Below are 23,321 nucleotides of genomic sequence, written 5' to 3'. Positions count from 1 at the left end.
GAACCAGAGTCACACATGGCAGGGAAGCTGGAATTACCAAACTAAGACTCTTTAAAAACTATGATTAATAAGCTAAGGGCTTTATTTGAAGCAACATGGATGGACCTAGAGATTATCATACCAAGTGAAGTAAGTCAGAAAGAGACAAATACCATATGATATCACTTACATGTGGAATCTAAAATATGACACAAATGAACTTATCTATGAAACAGAAACAGACTCACAGACATAGAGAACAGACTTGTGGTTGCCAAAGGGGAGGGAGGGGACGGGGGAGGGATGGATTGGGAGGTTGGGATTAGCAGATACAAACTAGTATACATAGAATGGATAAAGAACAAGGTCCTACTGTAGAGCACAGGGAACTATATTCAACATCCTGTAATAAACCATAATGGAAAAGAATATGAAAAAGAAAGTATATATCTATAACTGAATCACTTTGCTGTAGAGCAGAAATTAACATTGTAAATCAACTATACTTCAATAAAATAAATTTAAAAAAAATAAGCTAAGGGCTTCAACAGAGAAAGTAGACAGCGTGCAGGAATGTTTCACAAGAATTAACCCAAAATGGACGACAGATCTAAAAGTAAAACACAGAACTATAAAACTCCTAGAAGACAAAATGGGATAAACCCTAGATGACTTCTGGCATGGTAATAACTTTCTAGATACAACACCAAAGGCAAAATCAATGAAAGAAATCATCGCCAAGCTGGGCTTCATTAAAATGAAAAACTTCTGTTCTAGGAAAGACAATGTCAAGAGAATTAGAGGATCAGCCATTACTGCGAAAAACTATCTGCACTCTTGGTGTCGTACGTTCTATGGCCTTTGACATGTGTCCCATCGTAGAATAGCTTCACTGTTCTAAAAACCTTCTGTGTTCCTGCATGTTCATCCTTCCTTCCCCCCAACTTAACCTCTGACAACCACTGATCTTTTCACTGTCTCCATAGTTTTACCTTTTCCAGAGGCCATATAGTTGGAATCTTGTAGTATGTAGTCTTCATAGTGGCTTCTTTCGCTTAGTAATATGCATACGGTTCCTAAAATATTCACTATCTGGTTCTTTACAGGAAATTCGCCAACCTCTCTCGTAGACACTGTGCAAAGCAGTTGTGCAGATTACCTCTCTACATGTTTTACTCCAGTGAGGTCAAAATGATTATTATCCCCACTTTAAGGAGGAAGCTGAGGCTTATCAAGATTAAGGAATTGGCCAAAGTCCCAAGTGGCCAAGCCAGGGTTCAACCCCAAACTCACTGGCTCAGAGCAGATGCTCTAAACCACCGAGCTCTACTGACTGGGAGCTGGGAGGATAACGTAACCCTAATGTTACATAAGCACTGGTACAAAGGTAAAGGGCAAAGCCAATCTCTGGAACGGAGGGACTCCTGCACACGCTAGGGAAACATTTCCTGAATCCCATCATATGACGGGTACCGCAGTATCACCAACATTCCCATGATAACGTCACACCATTTGCTCTTGACACTCTGGATGAAGCCAGAATCCCCCAGCCGACTGGCCACCAGTGCACTGACTCGGCCGCTGCTGACCTATTCTATGTGCCATCACTGCCCTGATCCCCTCTCTAAGGACTGGCTAAGTCAGCATCTTGGCACCTCGTTCCCTGAGCTAAACAGACTTTGGAGCTCCAACCTTAGAACCTAACCGCAACCGAATATCGATACTCGATGGACAGAGACGAGTCCAGGTTCTGAGAAACTACACATCACTCATTTTTCAGAAGGCAACTATCTTCTAAGACAACAGGGTTTTAGCAGAAAACTTTTCACCATTTTAAGAGCAAAAGGCAACCTAAAAAGAATAAAAAAGCGCTTTTGTTCTAAGGAATCCATTAAGGCTACAGGTTTTTGTAAATTCTGGACACAAAACTGAAAAAGGACACCTGGCTTAGAGCCAAACAGCCATCCTCAGAACACAGTGAGTCTGAAGTGAGCAGCCCCCCTTAGAGCCACAGACACAAGGCTCTCCCAAACTGCTATAAGCAAGCCTGTGGAATTTTGTTTAATCCAGTACTGCCCACACTTATTTGAACGAGGGTTTTCTCTCTCTCAAGGAACCGCATCAACACTGGAGCAGTCTATCAACAAACAGCTCCTGAGAGTCTGCTTTGTGTCAAGAACTCAACTAAGGACTAGAACCAGAAGCCAGGGAGGACACTTGTTAAATACATAACTGCAAATAATTAACCCAACATCAGTGTCCTGTAAGGGACATACACGGGGACCAGGGAAAACGCATCAGGAAGTACTGCTCGGGTGGAAGGCACACTGGATAAACAGATTATTATCTTCTGACCTAAACTCGGACACTGACTCCCTGTGTTCAGGTGCCAGACGCTCCCAACCACGGTACAGAAAGGTTGGAGAAGACTGGCTCTAAGGCCCCATCCGTTTTGAATATTCTATGCCATTAATTCAATGTGAAATGAGAGAAATGAATAAGAGATTACAATATACTACTTAGACACTTCAAAAGACACAGTGATGGTTCAGATAATGAAACTAAACTGGAAAAATGTCCTCAGAATATACGTTCAGAATTGAAATGAGCTCTGAGTATTTTTCCTGAAGCAATAAAGAAGCTGTGAGAGCTTTAAAGGGGGAAATTCAGTCCACCCTGATCTGACACGTGCTCTTTCTCCAGCCTTGGCACCCCCATACCCCCAATCCCCTTGCTCCAAGCCTACTCAGTTTCCCCGAAAGCCCCGATTCCCCAGGGTAATGGCTTCCTGAGCTCCGGCCACCAGAAAGCCTTTATCACCCCAACCCAGGACTCCCAACGGCAACTCAGTTCCACACTGGCTACAAGGTCAACTCCTCTCTGAACCCTTTCTGGCATCCTCACTACCATCTTCCAGAAGGCTTGACCTGTTGACCAAGCCCTCCTTCGTGTCTCCACCAATCCTAAGACTGATTTCTGGCCGGCCTGGTCACTTATTAGCTGTGTGATGAGCTCCTTATCGACTCCAGTCCCCATTTGCTGTCATAGGACAACAAGCATTCACATGGCAGAATTGTTACAAGATTCCAATGAATTGCTACCTCGTTCCCCGAGCTAAACAGACTTTGGAGGGCCAACCTTAGAACCTAACCACAACCCAATATCAATACTCAATGGACAGAGATGAATCCAGGTTCTGAGAAACTACACATCACTCATTTTTCAGAATGCAACTATCTTCTAAGACAACAGGGTTTTAGCAGGAAACTTTTCACCATTTTAATAGCAAAAGACCGAAAAGCAACCTAAAAAGAATAAAAAAGCGCTTTTGTTCTAAGGAATCCATTTAGGCTACAGGTTTTCACAAATTCTGGACACAAAACTGAAAAAGGACATTTGACTTAGAGCCAAACAGCCATCCTCAGAACACAGTGCTTCCAACAGTGGCTGGCACGTAGCAAGCGCCTTCAGTCAAAACCACCTTCTGTTTTCCCTTTCTTCCTCCTGAACAAAATCCCACTTTCGTTAGGGACAGCAGGGGTACCAGCTGAGGAAACCACTCCCAGCCTTCCTTGCAGCCAGAAGGGGCCGTGCAGCACAGCTCCACGATGAGATATAAGCCAAAGCTGTTGAGCAGGGCTGGAAACAGGGATAAACTCTGCTAACATATGCCCCATTGCCCTTCCCAGGCCTCTTGACTAAATCTCACATGCGATTACGTGGTTGCGGAAACTGTCTTGAAACCATTGAGAGAAAGACCAAGGGAATTACACAGACCTCAGCTCTGGGCGAACCACTGAACCCTTGCCACCAGCAGCCCAGCTGTGTAGTTCTCATCCAACGAGGGGAGAAAGGACAACCCTTAACTGGCTTAAGGCACCTTTTCTCTGCACTCCGGGTGCTGTTACCTGCAGCCAAATGCATCCCTGATACAGTTAACTCTTATTAACCGAGAACCTACAACAATTGATTTCATTATTTGTTTCAAGTTTGGTTTCCCCACCAGATAGAAAGTGTCTTATTCATGTTCACACAATCTCTCTCACCAAGCAGGTGCTCACAAATGTCCAATGAATGGACAAAGTGACAACAAGGCCATCACAGTCTGTCTCTAGTTCTTTTCTAAGAGAAAAAAAGATTTTTCTTTTTCCCTCCCTAGCTAAACTGGATATACTTTAGATTATTTAGCATTTATAAAAGTGCCCACAGAGTGCCTGAAACTAAAGTTCTTTATTTAACAAGCCCTAAGAACACTATTTGCCAAGCACTGCTTTCGATGCTTTCACAAAAACCTCATTTAATCCTCGTAACAACCCGATGAGACAGCTGCTGTTATCTCCGTTTCACAGACGAGGAAGTTGAAGCACTGCGAGGCTGAGGAAGTTGCCCAAGGTCACACAGCCAGCAACTGGCCGGGCTGGCACTGGATTCCACGCGGTCGGGTTCCAGAGTTCAAGTCCTTAACTGTTATTCTCTGCTGTCTCTCAGCCACTAAGGATGGCAATGCCTCCTTCTCCCTGTTTCTACAAAAATAAGGAATGAGCTGGGAGAAAATTCATTCTGATTATCTATCAAGGTTCTTGGGTCCACAAACCAGCAGAAACCAAGGAAGAGAAAGCTGTGTCCACTATACCAAGGGTGAAGGTTACTTTCCTAGAGTAAATATGATCAAATGTACAACTGACGATAAAAAGAGAAGCAAGGAGTTGTAGATTTTCATTTTCTTAAGAATTTCTAGAGCTGAAAATCAGGAAAACTCGAGGTAAAAGAAGAAAAGTCTTTTAAGGGGCAAATATAAGCAAACAAATAAATAAATACAAATAAGTGACAACACTTTCTAATGCAAGCTAATCAAAATGACCACCTAACACCCAGATTAAGAAAAATCTTTTACCTGTAAGATATTACCCAGGTATTTGAGGCAACTTTGGAAAAAAGTATTTTAAAAACTGAGAAAAGAGGACTTCCCTGGTGGCTCTGTGGTTAGGAATCCGCCTGCCAATGCAGGGGACACGGGTTCGAGCCCTGATCCGGGAAGATCCCACATGCAGCGGAGCAACTAAGCCCGTGAGCCACAACCACTGAGCCTGCGCTCTAGAGCCCACAAGCCACAACTACTGAGCCCACGTGCCACAACTACTGAAGCCCGCACGCCTAGAGCCCATGCTTTGCAGCAAGAGAAGCCACCATAATGAGAAGCCCATGCACCGCAACGAAGAGTAGCCCCAGCTCGCCGCAACTAGAGAAAGCCCCTGCACAGCAACGAAGACCTAATGCAGCCAAAAATAAAATAATAAAATCAATTAATTAATTTTTTTTTTAATGAGAAAAGAACCTCCAAAAACGTGAGGGGACATATTTACATCTTTCAGCATCAATTCTCAAGGTGGCTGCAAGAAGACGTTTCTTCTACTGAATTCTTCACCATTTACCTCTCACAGATTCAGCATCCAGAAATCAGTACCCAGGCCCCAGTACACTTAGCAATACCTGCCAAGTCCTTTCAGACGAATTCACTACCAAGGACCCTGGAACTAAAAGACGGGAGGAGGGCTGGTTCTTCCATCTCCAGTGACATCTAGTGCTGAGAAACTGAAATGCACCCTGGAGCACAATATTCCTTCCAATTATCACATTAACCGCATACTATAAAATCAGAATATGCATAACTCAAAAACATATGGTTTTTTCCACAACTGGAATTGCCAGTTGTCAATTGTCTTGTAACTCCAAATTTAAAACATCTCATAAGGTTAACCCATTGAGAAGATAACAATTGTTTGAGGGGAAGAAATCACTCTGCTCTCCAATTTTTTGTTTTAAATGCAAATGTAGCTTTATTCACCAATATTAGACTAGTATGTCAGGAGATTCTGCAGACACTAAAAGACTCCTTTTAAATTTAACCAAAAAGAACTCTGGCTTAATATAACAATAAATACAAGCCATTTATTCAAAACCAACTTCAAAAATCTCTGAAGGAAAATAATTTAAATACAGATGAAACCCATTATAGGATGGCTTGCTGATTTAAATATGCCATGGGCTAAATCTTGTCTCCAGATTTTACATATTAAAATTATATTCTAAAAGATGCAGGCCAGCCACATTCTCTTTATCAAAGTAAAGCACCATTCTGGAATTAAGATCTAGGCATTTGGAAACCATTTTATAAGATAAGTAAGATATAATTAAAGAGCACTGGATTAGGAGGAAAAAACAGGATCTAGCCCTGGTTCTACCTCTAGAACTTGAAGACCAACTCAATTTCTCTTGGCTTCAATTTCATTTAAGAAAAAAAGTTTTTCTTCTGTAGGATGAGGGAAGAGTTTCACCTAAATTCCTTCCTGAGCCCCTTGTTCTAACATTCTGTGTTCTGTGAACAAGATGATCTTTAAGATCTCTTTGAGTGTTTTTTTAAAATTAAACCACACACAATGACACAGCACTTTGAGGAACTCAGTACTAAGACTCAACAAAGGAGATGTGTCATTGAAATCAGTGTGGAGTATACAAAGATCTCTTTAGGATGTTTAGATGATGACCCCTGAACTTGATCAAAGACATTAAACCACATTCACTAGGACCTTGTACTTTCTAAACCATAAGGATTGCCTGAAGCCTTTTAATTAAGATTTTTCAGAAATCACGCAATTTAAGTGGGCTTTTGTCACTAAATCCGGATATTCACAAACATTCTGATCAAGTGAAGTTTTGCTACCAGAATAAGTTTAGGTTTTTTGGTTTTTTTTTTTTTTAATTTTCTGCCCCTTCACCTCCTTTATAGCTCTGAAACACCAAGAGGCAGGAGGGCCTTGGATTTCCACTGGCTCTGCTTTAAAACATCATGGCTTTCTGTTGCATACGGGAGGAGGGGGACTCGGAGGGCCCAGTCGGTGGGGAAACTTTGGTTAAGTCCCTGGTTCTTGCTGCATAGACGAGGCTGGGGTGCGAGGAGACATCTTCAGGCTCTGTGCGGTCCCTGGCTGGCCAGACGCGAGCCCCGGACAGTGCGCTACCTCATTCCACCCCCAGGAGGTGTCTGTTCCCTCTGGCTTTTTTTCCTGTGGGGATGCTGACAGGGTGGGGCGGGGTGGGGGAAGGGAGGCAAGGAGCGCAGTGTAGGGTCACAGCAGGTAAAGCAAGATCTAGGCCTGGGACCGTGGGCAGAGAGCGCCGCTTCCCTCCGCAGGGAGTCTGGTGTGGGGGAAGGGGGGGTGGAGATTTCGGGACCCGGGTCCCCTTGACAGAAGACTGGGGGAGGGAGGCCATGCAGCCCTAGGCAACAGTTAACCCAACGCAGCGGGAGATGTTCCTTCTCTACCCTGCCGGGGAAGCCCTTCCTCCCAGCTGCGAGGACAAGGTTTTTGGAAACACTGCCACCTGCTCAGGTATGCGCACCACCCGGGTGTGGCCAGACTCCGGAATCAGCTTGCAGTGGAACAGGGGAAGGCAGCCGCTGAGCTGGGTTAACTGCATAGATGGGGACAGCTCCGAACTCCCTCCTCCTGTCCCCCCAAGTGGACGAACCTAGGATTCCAGAAATCCCCGGAGGGTCATACCAAAGCGAAAGGGGGTAATAAAGCTAGGTTTGTCTTTCCCGACCCCCAGCCCCCTTTACCCCCTCCCCACCGGGGTGCCCCCTGCAGGCCACGTCCTCGGCAAGTCTTCAGCACCTGTTGCAGACGGAGGCGCACTTCGGTGGTGGTTTTGCAGAGCACCACCCTGGCGCGGAAGGAGCTGGCCTCGGCCTTCTGCGCCTCCTGGATAAGGTGGGGCATGGGGTAGCCGTGGCGCGGGAAGGCCACGTGGCCTCCTGCCAACAGCCCCATGGGGCAGAAGTCATTGGCACCGTCGCCCACGTAGAAAAGGCACTCAAAGTGCATGCCGTCGTGGGCCAGCTCGCACAGGTAGTCGCTGAGCACCCTGTGCTTGCACATGTTGGCGGGGCAGTGAGCGCAGCTGTGCGCGTGGAGCAGCCCCCGAGCATCGGGCCCCGACGGGCTGCTGAAGATGCAGCAGAACAGGCCGTGGTGGCCGGCGGCACGCAGCGCCCTCTCCACGCCAAAAGTGCTGGCATCTGAGATGAGAATAACCTCAAAGCGGGCACCCTGCCTGGCCACAAACTACAGCAGCTCGCCCATGCCGGGCGACAAGGGGATGGCCTCGTAGATGGCACGCAGGTCCCGCGGCCGCACGCCCTGCTTGCCAAGGTACTGGAAGACGTGCTGCATGTACTAGTTGTAGAAGCCCTCGCGGTAGGTGGCACGCAGGCTCTCAGGCAGCCGCTGGCCGGGCTCAGCGCGCACGATGGAGTCGTCGCTGTTTTCGTCCACGATAGTCTCGTCAAAGTCGAAGGTCAGGAGGAAGCGCGCGGTGTGCCCTGCGCAGCCATCCCACTGTCCCTAGACAGGCATCGGAGCCCAGCTACTGGAAAACACCCGCTCATTGTCAGTAGATCACCCTGGACACCACCTGTAGGGGCTGTTGACCTCCAGCCATCGTCCAGAGCTCCTCTGCTAGCTTTGTCCTGAGTGATCAAATCCTTCTGTGGTCACCAAAGAGAGTCCCTCAGAGGAAAGGGGGACAGGACCTCTGAGCTTCTCCTGCAGGGTGGGGAGCGGCAGCTGCTGAAGTCCATCCCCGCTGAGTCTGGAGTGTAAAGAGTGCACAGAGGGGCTAGCTGAGGTATTTGGGCGCAGGATGGAGCAAGGGGTGCTTACAGAAATCAGAGGGGACGCCGTGTCTTATCCGCCCCCCGATTTCTGGGCTCCAGCTCTCACGAGTCCCTCCAGTCCTGAGGGGCCCTGGAAGATGTGCATCTGGGCCGTTCCCTCCACTTCCCCGTCCCCCAGTCGAGGTCTTTGTTTAGTTTACAGGGATTGTTTATCGAAAAGGCTTTCTAAGATGAGGAAGGAGATCTAAGAAATTTAAAATCTGCCTGGAGTTTCCTACTACAACTATGGTTATTACTCTCTAACTTTGCAGAAAGGATGCTGACCTAGCTAAAAGTAACAGCTCTGTCATAGAAGAGCTGAAAAGAGACCTCAGGGGTGAGGAGACCAGGAGAAGGAGTAGTCAAACTCCATCAAGACAGGAAATGAGGGGAGTTGAACCCTAAAGACCCACCAGGTTTGGGTCTATTTCTGATCACTGCACTGGTATCCCCCAAGTATCTCAGGAGGAACCCCCCCCCCCCCCGCCCTAGAGCATTTGTGATGAGCTGGTGTCTGAGTGAGTGACAGCTCTCCAGGACGAGTGAGTGACGGCTGTCCAGGAAGAGAGAGTGACGGGTCTCCAGGACGAGTGAGTGACGGCTCTCCAGGATAGGGTTGTGGGGAGGAAGTCTACGCACAGACAACGTGAGGGGAGCTGGAGAAGGCTGGAGCAGCGCCCAGTGACAGAGGAGAGGAAACACGGGACAACTCACTTGATGACAACGTCCAAGGAGAAGTCATTTGGGAAAGAGGCTAATTAAAAATAATGGTAATAAGGTTTGTTTTTTATACCATCAGGAAATTCAAAACAGAACCACCATGTGACACCACTGCACACCCAACAAAAATGGCAAAAAAAAAAGGACAGAAAACAGCAAATGTTGGGGAGGAGATAGAACCCTCACACGTGGCAGGTGGGAGTGCAAATGGTACAACCACTTTGGAAAACTATTTTCAGTACCTACTAAAGAAGAGCGGACACCCGCTCTATTGACCCAGTAATTCTTCCAGGCATACACCCATCAGAAACATGTACATTCGCTCACAGTACATACAGGAAGGTTCACAGCAGCACTATTTCTAACAGCCCAAACCAGGAAACAACCCAAATTCAAAGAGTACAATGAATAAACTGTGATACAGCCACATTATATAATACTATGCAACAATGAAAATAAACACAACTTTGCAAAAAACATAGATGGATCTCACAAACACAATGCAGAACAAATGAAGCCAGTCACCTAAAAACTACGTTCTGTATGGTTCCATATGTATAAAGTTTGAAAGCAGGATAAACCAAGCTATGCTTTTAGAGTCAAGCCAGACATCTTCCTTGGAGGGAGGAATGACTAGAAGGGGGCACAGCAGGGACACCCAGGGGCTGATCACGTTCTGTTTCTTCCCCCAGACATGGGGCATATGGGTGCATTCAGTTTATGAAAACCCATCAGGCAGGACAAACGATTTGTGTAACGTGCCATACGTACGTGATACATAAATGCCCGAACTGAGAACAGCTCTCAGGGCACGTTCACAAAGGAAGAGTGGTCCAGAACAGAAGAAGTCCCGCAGCAAGGGACCAAAAGGAAGCCATCTGGGACCCACGCCCAAGATAGGGGACCCACAGGGATAATTCCATGCAGCCTCCTGAGAAAGAACCCACAACCTTCTCAAACAGAAGGAAATCTGAGAGCTCACCTCACCAGCCCACCTGGTCATGACTGAAAAAAATGAGACACAGAGAGAGAGAGAGAGAGAGAATAATTCGGTCAAAGTCACACAACTAGTTAGGGATAAAGCCAAGTGTAAAAGCCACGTCACCTCAGTTAAGACAACTTAACTAATTATAAAATAGTCAAGATATTTCAAAAGAATGAATTGTGCAACCACTCAGAATGGGTAAGAACTCAAGAAAGGACACAGCTTTTATCCATTTCATTCAAACGAGATAAGCAGTGAAAGGTGACAGGTGCACAGGACATCCACAGACAGGAGAAGGGGAACCTCAAAAAAAGGGGAGGAGAAGGCAATCTTGGAGAAACTGGGAACATGGCACACTGACTGTGGATGAAATACAGCAAAACCAGAACTGCACCTCCTTTCCTCGTATGTAGCACTCAAAAAAATAACACTTTGCACATCTGGACCACTTTTCCTCGCCAGAGAGCACATTTCAGATCTCTGTTTTATAAACAACCATCACTGTAGTAGAGGGCAATAGAACAACTGTATAAAAGCCAGTCTCATATGAAGTAAAATATTACCTACAAAGGTAGACAGGAACACACAGCTGGTTGGATACAGTTCAAAAAAAAAAAAAAAACCTGAAATATGCTCAGAGAAATCTTAATATAAGAACAAAGCTAATAACACATCAGGAAAAAAAAATTATACCCAGGGAAATAACCACGACTCTGGGCTTAAGAAAAAGGCTAGAAACGAGCCAAGGCAGAAGAAATGACTACGCACAACCTTGGTGGAAATAAAACACATCAGAGTCGTGATTAAAGAAAGAGCGTTACAAAATGCAGAAGGAAACCTGAGCTTTTACTTTGGGGAAAGCAAATCGTGTCTTGACATTTATAGAGATAACAGAGCAGATGGTGCTTAAACAGTGGCCACCAGCCATGCTGGTTTTTAAAACACCGATGAACAACCGAAGTCATGGCAAATTCAGGCTCACTTTCTCAGACAACTTTTTTTCATCAATCTTTAAACGTGAAAAAGCCAAAAAGACAACGGTCAGAGAAAGACAAAAAAAAGAAAAAAAGCCAATGAATTAGAACATGAAAAAAAAAAGTGAGGTCAGTTTGGAACAATTAAGAACTAGACAGCATAGTGGGGACACAAGCAAACTTTGAGACAGGGTTCAAATTCTGACCTCACCTATTCCTTCCTTAACTGAGTGCCCTCTGGGCCTCAGTTTCCTTGTCTATAAAGTGAAAAAATATATATTCCCCCTGCATAAGGCTGCTGAGCAGAATGCGTGTGTGTGGCTACCAAACACTTGCGATCTGGCTAACAACTCATTCATTTAAATTTTAAACTGCACTCAGTTAAGTGACCGGAAAACTTTTACACATGTTTGGAACATACATTGCAGTGAGAATCTACTTGTCAACTGTAAATTTAATAAAATCAAAATACAGATCAATTGTATCCAATGCAAATTTAGCACTGAATTGAGAGGCACTGTAAATGTAAACTTCACGCCACGTCAAAGATTTTAAAAAATTATGTTCCTCACTAATAATGTTTTTTTTTTTTTTTGCTGTACGCGGGCCTCTCACTGTTGTGGCCTCTCCCGTTGCGGAGCACAGTCTGCAGACGCACAGGCTTAGCGGCCATGGCTCACGGGCCCAGCCGCCCCGCGGCATGTGGGATCTTCCCGGACCGGGGCACGAACCCGTGTCCCCTGCATCGGCAGGCGGACTCTCAACCACTGCGCCACCAGGGAAGCCCTCACTAATAATTTTTATATTGATTATCTGTCAAAATCGTAAATTTTTCATATAATGGGTTAAATAAAACGTACTGTTAAAATTAATTTCAACTGTTTCTTTTTAAATGCGGCTATTAGAAAATCTGAATTCCCGTATGTGGCCTGCACTACATTTCTATTAAACAGTGCTGGCTTAGAACAATGCCTGGCACACAGGAAGAGGGCAGTAAATATTATCCACTATTATCCCTATCAATATTATCAATATTAATTATTAAATGCAAGGCAGTTTGAGGGGGTCCAAAAACAATTTAAACATGTCTCTACCTCAGAGTCTGGCAAAGGAAAACCAGACATACTACAATAGATTTACAGAAAACAAAACATTAAATACCTAGCTGTGAGAAAAGAGGACTTGCAGGGAAAAAAACCCACAAAGAATGTATTCAGCTCACTGAAGACCTTCAAAATTGTCATTCTAAAAATCTACAGAAATCAGAATTTGTGTTACCTACCCAGTTAGACTAGATCCAGATGACAACAGAGAAAACAAACATTACATGAGGTACCCACACAGACTAAAGGCAAACATCTGTTGTTTGTGGACTGGGGGCAGGAGGGGGGTGGGCGGGGAGAAAGGTGCTCCTGCTGAGTCCAGACCTGATCCACTGGGGCAGGGGGCCCAGTGAATGCACACACCCAACAAAACACGTTCCAGTATGTTCCTAGAAGCGCTATTCATAATAACCAAAAGATTGGAGATACGAACCCAAATGGAGCTAACCAGCAGGAGAATGGATAAAAAGAACGTGGTACAGTCACATAATAAAGAAGAAACTACTACTAAACACGGCAAGGATGAATCTTAAAGACAACAGGCTGCACAGAAGAAGCCAGAAACGAACACAGGACATACTGCAGGAACTCAGGAGGGCAAAACTCATCTACATAACCGTTGTCAGAACATCTCTGGGAGAGGAGGACAGGAAGTAACTGACTAGGGAGGGACAAGAGGGAACCTCTGGGGAGTAGGAAATATTCCGTACCTCAACCTGGGTGTGGGTTACAGGGGTGCACACACAGATGACAACTCATGAGCTGGACACTTCAGACGTGTGCTCTTTTACAAGTTCACCAAGTTGCACACTTCAAATGTGCACACTTTGTGTATGCTGAGCCTCAATTTAAAAAAATAAACGCAAATAGCTTTTTAAAAGGTCCTGTGAACAAACCACCCTATTTAACAACAAATAATCTATTCAGCTGAAATTTCTGTTCAAGTAGCATCCCCCAACGTCTCCATATGCCTGCATGAGTGTGCAATTCGGGGACTACAAAACCCTGCAAGAACTTACACGTGCCATTTTTTCCTGGGAGCCCTCACCCATGCGATACACATGTCGAGATGTGCTTCAGGGGATAATCTTCCACACGCCTAGGCCTGTGGGTCGCAACTCCTGTGAGGCTCAGGGCACTTGTTTAAAAATAGAGATTTGGGGGTACCATCCCCAACATCTCTCCTTCCACGACACTGCAGAGCCCAGAAGATGGTCTTTTAAAAAGGCCCGCAAGGTATTCTGAGTGGAAACCACTTCCGTATGGAAAATCAACTTGCATGACGTGCAGAATAACTGGTATTTAGGTTGCTTTGGATGAGAAACTGGACTTAGCAACTGAAAGATCATAGCAAGTTCTGTTGCTTCATTTCAGTCCCCCAATCTGCTGGAAATGCCAGTGTAATTTTTACTTTAATAGCAAGGACAAGAAAGGCTTAAATATAATTCATTAATATAGAGTAGACTGGATCTAGAAGAAAATGAGCGTCTTTGGTGATATCTGTGTTGTTAGATTCTTTCAAGGAGAAATCACAGCTGTTTGGAAACCACTCCTCTTACACACAGATGACTTGCTCAGGAAGGCTGTTTTTATCTGGTAAAGCTGGCGCTACAAAGTATTACGTAAGACAGTAGAAATCTATAACCATCCCCCCCCTTGCAAGTATCAGAATATCCTGATAATAAATATTCACATGCAACCTAGCTCCATATTTGCTTTTCAGTTGCTGCCCATTGCTAATGGTCCTGTCTTACAGATACATACTTCTTAAAACCACCACTTTTGCTAAGAGACTTGGAGTTCTACTGCCTGGAGTTAAGAGAAACGATGGTCATCCTTCAATGACGCAAAGGCAAAATCAACCCGGATGCTAAGGAACAGTAATCTCCTAAAACCTGCTGTTGTGCTACAAATGGAGGGCAGTGCCAACTCGCCACTCATAGCAACTGTTGCTAGGCAGACTGGGCTGGGAAGCATCAAGCTAAAGGGGTCAACGGGAAATTAAGCCAAATTCAAAACCACATACGAAAAGCTGAAGAAGAGAACAGACGCTCGTTCAGAGCTCATTTTAAATCACATAATCAACCTGAAAAAGGGAAGAGAAATGTGTTTAAATACGTGGAATTCATTGTGGGCCATCCTTCAATTCTAACACCAGAGAAGAGCGATTTCTCCTGTATGGAATGTTCCCACCATGGTACAGATACTCAGGGGCCCTTTCACATAGTCTTCCACCTGAATACAGGACTTCGGAGTCATAAAGGAAGTGTTTGAAAATATTTTCTCGTAAGAAATAAAAGAACACTTCAACTAAGTTGCATCTTCTGTTTGCCTTTAATATATTCCACATTACAGTAAGTGACCAGGTTCTACGTCCAGCAGAAAACGCGGATGGTGTCACCAAGATTCGCCTGCCCCCAGCCCACCCCACGGTGCACAGCAGCTGCAGTGAATGGGCCTGACCTCAGTCCAGCTCAAAGGTGGTTGTCTCAAGCAATCAGCATAATCGATTCTCTTATCAAAGAGATTACTGGAGATAACCCAGGCCTAAGCCAGTCAGCACCAGGCCCCAGGGATTGGTTCACAAATGCATCAACCAATCAGTGCAAAGCTCAGAACTTTGCTGGAGACTCTGAAACCCAGACTCTGAATTTAGATGGTGTGATGGGTAAATATAAAGCTATAATTGCTGCTCTCACTTGGCCATTCTGAGAGCCTGAAGATGAAGTCATTACACCAAAAAGGCAAAACGAAGAACAGTCCCAGAGAACCAGAGCCAGTGCCCTGGTCAAACCGTGCCTAATTTCTACCCTACCGCCTGCCCACTCCTCTTCTACCATTTAAGCCAGTTTGGAATTGGGTTTTCTGTTATTCAAAATTAACAAACATAAAATACCACATGATAAAATGTCTTATGAGTAATGCCCTGCTGTAGCTGCATAAAACTATACTTTTAAAAGTTTGCATATACACAAGTTCTGGCTTTTCTGACCAATTGAGAAGACATATATTACTGTCAAGCCAGTTTCACATGTAAGAGGATGGATTTGGAGAAAATGAAACAAGTAAGAAAAATGGTCAATTGTATGTTAAATCTAAAAACACCTGAGCTCACAGATACAGAGAACAGATTGGTGGTTTGGTGGTTGCCAGAGGGGACAGTGTATGAAATGATATGGGTGAATGTGGTCAAAAGGTACAGACTTCCAGTTACAAAATGAAGTCCTGAGGATGCACTGTACAGTATGGTGACTATAGTTAATAATACTTACTGCATTATTTGAACGTTGCTACGACAGTAGATCTTAAAAGTTCTCATCACAAGAAAAAAAATGTAATTATGCTAAAGAATGTTAACCAGACTTATTGTGGTGATCACGTCACAAAATATACAAATAGTGAACCGTTATGCTGTACACCTGAAACTAATATAATGTTAGGTGTCACTAATATCTCAATAAGAAAGAAAAAGGAAAAACGGGCTAACATTACTATAATGCTTACAACACTGACTACGGACACTGTTCTCACCTTATAGGACAGGTATCATTACCATCTGCATCTTACAGTGAGGTTCTGAGACACAGAAAGGGACCGAATATGCAGACATACTGTGCATGTTGTGTCTGTCAGAATACACACAGACACAAGTCATCAGACCAGGCGGGCAAAGGACGAGCGCCTCGCTCCCAGCTCTCTCTACCTCCACCCACTCCTCTCCGAACTCACGACTCTCAGGACTGCTCCAAGGTGAGTTAAGTATGTTCCTGGGGGACATGAACAATAAACTGATTGTACCATGAAATGGTCGCTTTTTAAGCTTTCTTGACAACGAAACCAAGTTCCTACAGTCTAGCACCCGCAGTGAGTTCAGGTGCACAGAAAGCACACTTCCATATGACCAGGCAATCTTCTCCTCCCCGGCCGTGGCAATAAATATGCAGTAAGAGCCTGTCAGCATATACACCTCACTGCAAAAGATCAGAAGGAATATCCCATATGAATTCAAAATAATTTATCACGGTTCCAACATTTAACGGGGCACATTTGACTTATTTCTGAGCCTTACTGCTCCAGAAACGCTATTCAAAAGTAAGAACCAACCTATACTTGCAATACCTTTATTTATGAGCAGCTCGTTCAAGACGAAAACTGCCATGGAAAATAAGGTAGGCTTGGCGCTATTCACAGCATCAGAGCTGGTTCTGGGAACAGCTCGCTTAGCCTCTGACCCGGCCACGTTCTCCATCGACCTCCAGTGCCGTAGTGCCGACAGTCATCTCCCCTATTAATTATCAAACCCCAGTTTCAGAGAACAATGAACGTTATTATTTCTCCTTTCATCTTAAAAAACAGCTGCAAGAGCAGAACTTGACAAAGAGGAGAACACACAGTCTGATGGACATCAACAGCCACAGTCTAACTTTAATGAGAGGTCAACAAATTAACAACCACGTACTATATCAAGTGCGATAACATCTTCTTCCTCGTGCTTCAGATCAAGAACCAGCCAACGAGACAGTATGTGTGAATGCACGACAGACAGACAAAGGGCTTTGCACATGGGGGTACTGACGGTGACTTCTGTTCAAACAGACACGGAGTCATTCACACTAGTCCGAGCATTAAAGAAAGCAGGGAGACAAAAAATTTCTCATAAAGCTAGAAACAGTATGCGTGACTGTCTTATTAGGTCAGAATTTTGAACCATCAAATGCCCAAATGGTTGCTAATAAGGAAGGTGCCCCATGGCTGGGTCACTAAGGAGGAGACGTCTCCTCCTTCATCCAAAATCTGAGCAAATCAATGTCCATAAATAGAATTCTATCCTCGAGCTACCCGCAGGTTCACTTCTTGTACCAAGAAGAGGTTAAGATTAACTGATTCTAAAGGAGACACAGGCCACAAAAAGTGTCACCTCTCCATCACTTTGTCTGTAAGTTACCGAGAAACCAGAGTACCCAGTGCCCTGGGCAGCAGGAGCCCAGAGGCCCACAGACCTGACCGGCTGAGCAGCCGCCCCAGGTATCACTGCTGCTTCCAAATCCATCACACACTCCCCAACACACGTCTCCTCCACAAAATGGAAAACTGCAGACAGCAGGAAAAACTTGTTTTATAGGATGCCATAATCTTCCAGAGACAAAAGTTCAGCTGATTGACTCTACCATAAAACAGAAATAAGTTGGTTTCAAGTTTGCCTCTCCATGAAATTCGAGCTCAGAAAACCTGACGCCAGTAAAGGATTCCAATTTCATTTTACTCTATTTCTTATTAGTCAAAACATTCTGAAAAAGTAAAAAAAATTTCTTCCATCAATGTGTGACCCACTCCTGCCAGAGGCCTGTAGTATCCTGCCTCTTCTGCTCCCCAGAGAAGGGACGGTAAAACACCAGCACAATTTAAGAGGAAATCACTTGCATTAGGATCCCATCATCACATAGATTCAAATACGCGCCATCCTCCACGTTCAACTCAGTATTGTTTACCGTAAGAAAAACAACCCATATAATTAATGTCTGGGGAAAAAAAACAACAACACTTTAATTCAACTTCTACTTGCAGAAATCGCTCACTCTTCCAGGACCAGCCTCGGCAGTGACAGCCTCTGCCTGTGGGCAGCCTGCTTCCTCACTCCAGCCCCCCGCCCCATGCCAAACCACAGTCGGATACCCCGTGCAGAGCCATGAAAACACAAAAGCAAGTCAAGCAGTAGAGTAATCAAAGGATGTGTTTTCAGTAAGGAAGAGACCCTATTCATTAAAAACTGAGCAGAATAACCAATGCTGGGGGATTCAACAGAGCGCGGTCTCGGGGCTCCGAGCACCACACGGCAGCCAGGCTCTAGACAGACCCTGCACAGAGCGGCGGTCCCTTCTGCTGCACCACCTGTCAGACGCCAGAGAGCTGCCCCCTGAGGTCCACACGCGCTGTGATTTATCCTGCAGTGCAGAGTTCAAGGAGTTATTTGGAAATCAGGTAACATATCTCTGAGGGTTCCATTTTAATCATTTAGAAAACGCTAGAACAGAGAAACTAAAACATGTCCAGAGTGGACAAACGAAAAAGGTGCATACAGGGTGGGGTGGGGTGAGAGAAAGTGAGAGTGAGAGGACAAAGAATCGGGCGACTCCTCATGACTTGAAACAATTAATTCATCAGCAATAAGACATACGGGATCTATAAAAAGTCAGGCCAAAAGGGACATTAAGGGGTATTAAGTAGTCACTTTATAAACCACTTCAAACACTAAGCAGTCAGCGCCACATTGAAGCCGTGGGAAAGGAGAGCCGACACAAAGGCTTCGGGAATGCACGGACCCCAGGCCTAGTAGAAGCCGGATTTATCACAACATTAAGTTCTAAGACCCCAAAGTTATCACAGCTTAAGACAAATTCAGCAGGATGAAAAACACATTGGGGTAGCAGTCTAAGACACTAGAAAGACAGACCAAAAAGAAGAGTACCGCTAACACAGGTTCTGAGCAGCTGGCAGTGCCAGGCAGGAGATGGGGTGCAGACTCCGGTATCAGACAGAAATACCAGGCATTTACATCCCGGGGGCTTTAAGACAGGGAACTGGTTACTCGGCTAAAGGAAGAGCTGGGAAGCCAGCGGGGATGGTGAGGCCACCCGCAAACTGATAAGGAAACCAGCATCACCCCTGGGTAGGAGGGACAGGGGAGAAGGTGTTTCTGGAAGCCAGGGCTGCATCACCAGGCAGCACCACACCAGGGATGGGCCGTGTGGATTCTGCAGGAAAACGGTGCAGACAAGGTCTGGTTTCTCCCTCCAACCCTCACACAGTGAGTCCCACTCAGGAAAGGGCAGTCCACCCCGTCAGCTCTCCACCAGACAGGGCAGAGAAGAAGGGGAAAAACGGAAATGAGGGCAAAGGAGCCCAAGACAGCCCCACCTTTCCTTCCTCAGCTTTTCAGGTCCTGCACTCAAAGCATAAGGTGCAGACCCATCACCTGGGCATCTTATTAAAATACAGATTCTGACTTAGGAAGTCTGCGGTGGGGCCTGAGAACTTGCAATTCTAACCAGCTCACAGGTGATGCTGACGCTGCTGGTGCCGGAACCACACACTGAGCAGCAAAGGTCTAACTGACCCAAATGAAAGACTGGACTAGAATCAAAAGGAATGCAGCCACATTCCTTCCAAGAATGAAAAATACACAGTCATATACGAGCCTTTCAAACAGGAGTGAGACAAACAGGACGGAATGTACAGGCAGGAGCATCACCAGGGCAAGACCACTGCCTGCACAACACCCCGTGTTACTTTTCCCACCGTCTCATCAGGTTTGCGCGGTTCAAGGTTGTTATGGGCTGAAACGTGTCCCCCTAAAGTTCATATGTTGAAGCCCTAAGCCCCAGTATCTCAGGATGAGACTACACTTGGAGATACAGCCTTTAAAGACGTAATTATGTTAAAAAGAAGTCATTAGGCTGAGCCCTAATCCAATCTGACCAATGTCCTTATAAGAAGAGGAGATTAGGACACAGAGGGCGACCAGGGCTACAGGCACACAGAGAAGAGGCCACGTGAGGGCCCAGAGAGCAGGCAGCATCCACTAGCCAAGGAGAGAGGGAGGCTTCAGGACAAAGCAACCCTACCGACACCTTGATCTTTGACTTCTAGCCTCCAGGACTGTGAGCAAATAAATGTCTGCTGTTTAAGCCACCCAGTCTGTGATGCTTTGTTTTGACAGCACTAGCAAACTAATATAAAGGTTTTGGGTTTTTTTCTTGTTACTACTTTAATCCAGTAAGTTTTCACCGTATGCCTGCTCTGTGAGAAGCGGAGTTCTAGGAGCTGGTTCACAGAATGATCAAGAGACAGTCCCTGCCCAGATTCTGCTCCTGTTTAGAGGCAGAAACTAAGACCACCAAATTCCGATTATGATGAATGCTGTGACAAAGGCAGAACGAAATGCCTTTACAAAAGCCAGAGGAAAACAAAATCATTCTATCCGGTAAGTGGGAGAGAAGAGTGACCAGAGAGAGCTTCATGGTGGAATCGTAGAGAGGGGAGCATCTCAAGTGATGGAGCAACATAGGCAAAGGCCAAGAGACCCCCAGAAACCCAACACCCAGTGCGCACAGGGACCAGTGAGACACCTGGCCGGGAGGGGCGGGGGCCCGGGAGCGCGGGGCGGACAGAGCTGTGATGGGACACGCGGAGCCAAGAAGGAGCTCAGTGCCCCTGGGGGCCAGGCAAGGGAGTCTGAACTTTAATTTATAGAAATGGAGATTAATGAAAATGAGGAAGGTGGATTAAGGGGCAAGAGAGTGCATACACAGCGTAGGCTGTAGACGATAATGGAGCCCACATTACCTACCTGCCTAAGAAAGGTCTCCTCAAGATGAACACACTTTCCACTGTCATTAGCTACTTATATCGTAACCCCGAGCAATTTATCACCTCTTGTGACCTGGATATAACGAACAGGTTGCCATCCGCCCGACTTCCAAGCTGGGGACAAGGCTGTGTGACACTGTGGGTAAGTGTCACAACCCACCAGTGACTCAGAAAGAGCCCTGAAGCCTGAGACAGAGCTGGCAGATCAAAGCCCGAGGCACGCGCGTTATCACCACGGCGCCACCAGCCCGGCTGCAAACAGCTGGCACCTCTTTTTTTTTTTTTTTGCGGTACGCGGGCCTCTCACTGTTGTGGCCTCTCCCGTTGCGGAGCACAGGCTCCGGACGCGCAGGCCCAGCGGCCATGGCTCACGGGCCCAGCTGCTCCGCGGCATGTGGGATATTCCCGGACCGGGGCACGAACCCGCGTCCCCTGCATCGGCAGGCGGACTCCCAACCACTGCGCCACCAGGGAAGCCCCCAGACGGCACCTCTTGTCCGAGCGCCTTTCACCCCTTCTCCACCCCACTCAACACGCCTAGGCCTTCACTCATCCCCAGCAAGGAAAGCCACAGACCAGATCACAAACAAGGGAACAAAGTCACTCCTTGGTTTCTGAGCCTCTAACAGCTCGGGCAAGAAAAAGCAACAAGGCAGGCTCTCACTGTGCCAACAGGCACCGAAGTATCCCTGTATCTCCCTTCTGTCCCCTGGACCGTCTCACTCTCAGTCTTCCCCCCAGACGTCTCTCCTTGTATGTTCAGGATTTGGGGCTTGGAAGGGATGATATAGTTGCAGAGTAAACGACCAAGCCCCGATGATGAAGATAATCCTGGGAATTTACTGCTTCACTGAGCCTGTCTCTACAGCATGGGCAAATGCAGTAGAGGAGCAAGTTCCCGGAATTTAAAGAGCTGTATTTTAACAGGGGCCTGTGTCGATTAAACCACTGATCTCAGAGCAGGATTATACGCTTACACCCTTGCCGCCGCCCTTTCACGGGTGAAATACACTTCTTCCCCTGTGACTTTCTATTCAGCCAAGTGACTTGCTTTGGCCATGATACAAGCAGAAGCTTGAAATGTGCTTGCAAGACCAGGCCCACCTGCTTCTACCTGGGCCGTGACCATAAGTCATGTTCTGGACAACCACTCAGTCCAACAGAAGGAGAGACAGACCTGGAAGCCGCCCATAGCCGGGATCCAAGCCCAGCCAGCCCAGCCCAGCCCAGCCGACCCCCAGCCAACGTGCATGTGAGCGAGGGAAAATAAATGTTGTCCAAAGCCGCTGGGTTGGAGTGGGTTCTATGCAGCATTACTGGAACAAGAGCTGATGAAGGAGAAGTCAGACAGCAAAAATACGGGAATCACACAAACCACACAGATACAAACTCATCGAAAAACAATCCCTTTCCCCATCGATTTCCAAAGAATGTTTTCAAAAACATTTGAGTAGCTCTCTTCTTCCCCTCAGGCCTCAGGCACTGTCTTCCAATAGGAGATGAAGACAGCTCTTAAAATACCAAATGTGAGCAGAAAACAAGTCCAGATTTAAAACACAGACCCCAGCAGAGAAACCTACAAAGGGCTTGCCAGCTCAAACGAAGGGAAAAATCTGAAATATCATTAGCCTTTCCCATAACCTTTAACACCTAGCACATAACACCTCTCTATTCTCATCTCAGACGTTATACAAAATAAAAATAGTAAGATTTATGAAAAACAGAATTGGAATTGAAGGAGGATTTCGTTTCCAGGCCCGGAATAACATGAGCAAAAGTTCAGGGGTTCACCATGGTGACTCAGTGTGGAGAGCTCTGCAAGGCTGTTGTGAAACCCCTACCACGGTGACAAGGCGAGACCAGGCAGATGGGCTGCGATCTGCATTCACCGCAGCATTGCCTTCTGTGCTAAAAGGCACTATGTATACTAATGGCTTTTCAAACAGCTAGCTACTAGATTTCTCCTTTCCTTACGTCCAGCAGATTTCAGTCCTCCCTTTCCGGCAAATTTGCTGAGGAAAGTATACGTGGTGCCTTGAACGGTCCAACGGCTGGGCTACGTAAGTCTGGGGCTGCAGCACTACTTCTCCAAGTTGATGCAACATAAACGATGAAAACAGTCACATCTTTGCTGGTGCTTATTCTCCACCTGACTCTTCAGAAATGCAACTGAAGTCTTTGCTCAGTTTCCTGCACGAAAACCTCTCAAAAAAACAAACGCTGAGAAAGTACCTCAAAATAACACAACATTATCATCATCATCGGGAGGAAAGAAAAGTCTGGACACAGAAGCCTCACTTACTGCAAGGCTTTCTGCAACTGGAAAGAATATCTCCAGGACCAATCATGACCCATGGCCACCGAGGACTGCAGCTCAACCCCACTCATGAGAAGTAAGCTTTTTAGCCCCCAGAGCAGGCCAGCTTGCCTAAATGGTACAAGGAAACTTTACATAATGTAATGCTGACCCCACTCTC

At 46.0% G+C, this 23,321-nt stretch overlaps 1 protein-coding gene and 1 pseudogene across 2 annotated transcripts in view; both read right to left on the bottom strand.

The window, feature by feature from the left end:
• The window catches only part of LOC309973637 (kinesin-like protein KIF16B), a 288,133-nt gene that overhangs the window by 191,893 nt on the left and 72,919 nt on the right, over positions 1 to 23,321 (bottom strand). The window lies entirely within an intron of this gene.
• On the bottom strand, positions 7,536 to 8,428 carry LOC309972898 (phosphoethanolamine/phosphocholine phosphatase-like; annotated as a pseudogene). Its single transcript has one exon. The product of its transcript is annotated as a phosphoethanolamine/phosphocholine phosphatase-like (transcript).

The sequence above is a fragment of the Leucopleurus acutus genome (genome assembly GCF_964270905.1).
Source record: "Leucopleurus acutus genome assembly, chromosome: 16".
Lineage (NCBI taxonomy): Eukaryota > Metazoa > Chordata > Mammalia > Artiodactyla > Delphinidae > Leucopleurus > Leucopleurus acutus.
Note: the sequence above shows the minus strand (reverse complement) of the source record. Positions and strands in the feature narration are given on the sequence as shown.